Source organism: Tenrec ecaudatus, unplaced genomic scaffold (assembly GCF_050624435.1).
Source record: "Tenrec ecaudatus isolate mTenEca1 unplaced genomic scaffold, mTenEca1.hap1 Scaffold_123, whole genome shotgun sequence".
Taxonomy (NCBI): Eukaryota; Metazoa; Chordata; class Mammalia; order Afrosoricida; family Tenrecidae; genus Tenrec; species Tenrec ecaudatus.
This window is the reverse complement of record NW_027457793.1, coordinates 654,115-659,112: the sequence shown is the minus strand read 5'-3', so window position 1 is coordinate 659,112 and position 4,998 is coordinate 654,115. Positions and strand designations below refer to the sequence as shown.

The 4,998-nt window shown below is 46.3% G+C and overlaps 1 pseudogene; it reads left to right on the top strand.

Annotated features, from left to right (window-relative positions):
- The first annotated feature begins 1,000 nt into the window (after positions 1–1,000).
- On the top strand, positions 1,001–1,917 carry LOC142436014 (phosphoglycerate mutase 1-like; annotated as a pseudogene).
- Positions 1,918–4,998: the final 3,081 nt, after the last annotated feature.

The window sequence follows — 4,998 nt, the reverse complement described above, 5'->3', positions numbered from 1 at the left end:
TATAGAATAATCAAAATTTTGAGGTAAAAGGGGTGACATTTATCCAGGGAAATGTTCAGAGTGTTTGGACCTGAATGACACTGGAGTCTATGAATGACTCTCTCTCTCTCTCTCTCTCTCACACACACACACACACATACACATCTATACATTTTTCCTCTCTGCTGTCTATCAATCATAAATCTATTAGTTGATCTACCAATCTACTGAACAATCTATTTAGCTATCACCTATTTTTCTCTATATATCCTGTCTATATCTTAATTTTTAAATTTTTTAAACAATTTATTGGGGCTCATACAATTCTTACCACAGTTCATACATATACATACATCAATTGTATAAAGCACATCTGTACAGTCTTTGCCCTAATCATTTTTTCTCCTCTTTTCTTTTTTTACATTTTATTAGGGACTTCATACAACTCTTATCACAATCCATACATATACATACATCAATTGTATAAAGCACATCCATACATTCCCTGCCCCAATCATTCTCAAAGCATTTGCTCTCCATTTAAGCCCTTTGCATCAGGTCCTCTTTTTCTTTTCCCCTCCCTCCCCGCTCCCCCCTCCCTCATGTGCCCTTGGTAATTTATACATTGTTATTTTATCATATCTTGCCCTATCCGGAGTCTCCCCCCCCCCCTGTCTATATCTTTAACCACTCTACCATTTATTTGAATTTCTATTACCATCTATGTTTCTGTTACTATTTCCATACCTTTAATGCTTAAGTTTATTTTTGAAATAAAGACCAGCTTAGCAGGAATAAATGTGTTTTGTTCTTGGTGGAGTATGCCATATATTAGTCATTGATTCTAGTTTGCTAGACCCATTTTTTTGTTTACTTATTTAATTCTTGGTGTCATTATGGGTCTTCTACTTAAATATTAAGTCCATAATTGAAAATGTTGAATTGAAGTACCCCCCTATTGGTCGAGTTATGCTGTTACTGTGCTTATTTATTGCGTTTAAAATATCAGCCAGAGAGTCTTCGCCGCATCCCGAGCCTGCAGTCATGGCCGCCTACCAGCTAGTGCTGATCCGCCACGGCGAGAGCGCCTGGAACCTGGAGAACCGCTTCAGCGGCTGGTACGACGCCGACCTGAGCCCGGCGGGGCACCAGGAGGCGAAGCGCGGCGGGCAGGCTACTGCGAGATGCGGGCTACGAGTTTGACATCTGCTTCACCTCCGTGCAGAAGAGAGCCATCCGGACCCTCTGGACGGTGCTGGATGCCATCGACCAGATGTGGCTGCCTGTAGTGAGGACCTGGCGCCTCAATGAACGGCACTACGGGGGGTTGACTGGCCTCAACAAGGCAGAAACCACCGCCAAGCACAGCGAGGCCCAGGTCAAGATCTGGAGGCGTTCCTATGACATCCCCCCGCCACCCATGGAGCCGGACCACCCCTTCTACAGCAACATCAGCAAGGATCGCAGGTATGCAGACCTCACTGAAGACCAGCTGCTCTCCTGCGAGAGTCTGAAGGACACCATTGCCAGAGCCCTGCCCTTCTGGAACGAAGAAATCGTTCCTCAGATCAAGGAAGGGAAGCGGGTCCTGATTGCAGCCAATGGCAACAGCCTCCGGGGCATTGTGAAGCATCTGGAGGGGCTCTCTGAAGAGGCAATCATGGAGCTGAACCTGCCCACCGGCATCCCCATCGTCTATGAGTTGGACAAGAACTTGAAGCCCATCAAGGCCATGCAGTTCCTGGGGGACGAGGAGACCGTGCATAAAGCCATGGAAGCTGTGGCCGCCCAGGGCAAGGCCAAGAAGTGAAGGCATGCCTGCCGACTGCTGTCCCAGGACACCCACCCTCCCTGCCCACCCGCTCCTCTGCACCGCTCCCCTGCACACGTCCCACTGACCACACCTTACGTAGCCACAGCTGGGGGACCAGTGGCTCCCATTTCCCCACACCCTCTCCCTTCGTACAGTCCTAGTCCGAGTGGCACCTCCGGGGCATGCGCGCTCCTCAGCCAGGCCCAGGGAAACCTTGCCTCTCTTCCCAGAGGGCAGGGACTGTGGTTATGCCAGTGGATTGTTTGCTCAGACGGACTCGAGTTAGGGGTGGGAGGAACCACATTGAGGATGACCGAGCAGGAGGGCGAGCTAGGCGATTCCAGGCCCCGGACTGTCCTGCAGTCAGGTTGGTCCGGGCACTCGAGCCATTCCACGTGGTGATCTTACCTCCCCTTCCTCCCTGACCCCGAAGGCTGGGATCAATTCTGACTGTTTACGTGTTGTATTTTACAAAAAGGAAAACAAAATCATGTTTATGTATGACAAAATGCAAACCCTTCTAGGGTTTCTGGTGACAGTTGAAATCCTAGGACCCCGTGTGACCATCAGAAAATAAGCCATTCCTCTCAGCCCGTGGGGTAGGCTCCCTGGCTGCTACGGGGAGGAGTCCATCCTGCTGTGTACTGTAGAATCCTTCCCAACCTCTCTGTTGTGCGGCAGTGAAATGCCTATTGATCGTGTCCACATGTCTCTTCGCTGAGATTGAGGCCTGGTCCAGTCGCTCAGCCCTGCTACTTGGGCCCAGTCCTCAGTTTGAAGACACCTGTACTAAATCCTTTTTCCAGATCAGTATAATAAAGGAGTGATGTGCAATAAAAAATATATATATCAGCCAGAATTTGATATATTTTGAAGAAATAATGTTACATTCCCATCACTTGTCTGCCAGGTCATCATTCAGTGGTGGCTTGTGTGTTGCTATGATGCTGGAAAATATGTCACTGTTATATCACATGCCAGCAGGGCCACCGAAAGTGAGCAAAGCTTAGCAAAGCTTCCAGACTAAGAGAAGACAATGCAGAAGCACCCCACTCCCCTCTTCAGAGGAAGGAGCTGCTAAATCCTTATACATAACTTTTTAGCATTGTCATATACTGAAAGCCTATGCAAAGGAGGTAGAACATTATTGAAGATGCTGCCAGAGAATGTGCCCTCAGGTTCAAGGACACTCAAAATGTGGCTGAAGAGGAGCTGATTTCTTGAAATCAGCTTGATTTCCATGATGATGCGACTTGGGTAGAGCCTCTGGGAGTGGAGCCATCAGGCTCTTCATTTCCTGATGGGGCGTGACTTAAGCAAGGGGAAGAGAACCAGCTGCAAAAGTCTTCCGAAGGTCAGAACTTGGAATTTGTATACTATGAATTTAGGCAAATCGGGAGAGGTAAAAAATAAAGTGGAATGCATGAGGATCGGTATTCTAGGCATCAGTGAGTTTAAATGGACTGGTTGGGATTGGCCAATTTGAATCAGAAAGTCATAGGATTTACTCTGCCGGGAACAACTCAGTCAAGAGAATGGCATGGCATTCATTGTCAGAAAGGATCTTGCTAAACCCATCATGACACACAGTCCTGTCCGTGATAGGATTACATCTGCCTTCAAGGAAATTCAAACCATACAACTATCATCAAACATTACTTGAATATTTGCTGCCAACTTGCACATAAAAATAAATGAGGCATAACACTAACAAATAAAAATAATAGTTTTATTTGCTCCTTCTTCCCCCACTTTCTTCTGTTGAGATTTCAGTTCCATTATTGTACATTCTACATCCAATAGGTCCGATTTTACATATTTGCTACACATTAGTATCATATTCCTATGGCATAAAAATAGAGAAATTCCTTGGAGAAAACTGAGATGGAGAAGCATCTCCAGACCCCAACAGGAACCCAGTCCTGAAGCTGCATCTACACCTGCTCCTGGGGCGTGTCCTGTGATCTGTGGTTCTTGAGCGCCGCCTGCTGCCCAGCCCTCTCCCTGCAGGGTGTTTTGTGCTGCGAGCACACTGGTTTCCTCAGACGCTTTTGCAGAATACTAGATGGACTTGTCTTCTATTTTCTAACTGTCTATATGAAGATAAACTGTGTTCTTGTCACTGTCTCTGGAAACGGTGAATCCGCCTTTCATGAAGACTGCATAGTTCTTAGTACTGAGATGAAAGTATTAACACAGAGAGATGAGGAAAGGCTACATACCAAAGTGTCCACAGATGTCAGGCTGCTGATTTGTAGATAAGCTGTGCTGACTGAGGCATCCAGGGACAAGACATAGCCCTGTGTGAAGCCCTGGGCATATGTTGACTTCCCAGTGTAAGTGTTGATCCGGTCCATCCACTGAAGGTCTTTTTCTGGTGCTTGTCACACCCAATTCATACTGTAGCTGGTGATGGTGTAACCAGAAGGAATGCAGAACACTGTCACTTACGCTCCTGGCTTCTTCACCTCGGCCTCAGCCTGCACTAACTGCATCTGGGCACGCACACCTGCGAGGAGGTAAATCAGAAGGCGAGTGCTCTGGAGCTGCCACAGTGTTCTTTCCAGCATCATGTCTTATCTTGCCCAGGGCGACTGCCAATAGGAAAATGAAGCTCCACAGTCACTCCTGGATGAGTGCACTTTGTTTGGTGCCAGTGTTTCAGGTGTAACCCATATGGCAATGTCCTTGCTTAATGCTGAATCAGGGAAGATGGTTTCAGCTTTAAACTCTATAGGGCACTTGCATATGCACATAATTCACATTCAGGAATGTGTTTCTGGTCTATATCAGGTATAAATAATAGGAAGCCTTGATAACTCTAGAAAATCACAAATAGTGATAGCTGAGCTGCACATCGCAGGTGTATTTTGGAATCCTGATGGCTAATGGTGGATGTATCTCACCAAGTGAGCTGACAGCTATTCATGACTGGTACAGATGTATCCACTTACACACGACTCATAGTTTCACTGACTTTATAGGTGAGATGTGACAAAATCAACTTCTCAAGCACTAATATTGACCTTTCAACGGGGCCATTCCTCTGTGTCTGTGATGAGGTGTACTGATTTATCACTTACTACCTGGGAGGAGGGGGGAATCTTGCTAATTTTATTGTTTCCTCCTCACTCTTACTCTTTATATAATGCATGTATTTTTAGAAATAGAAAGCTATATCTTCCATAAACTTATATTTTCTTACT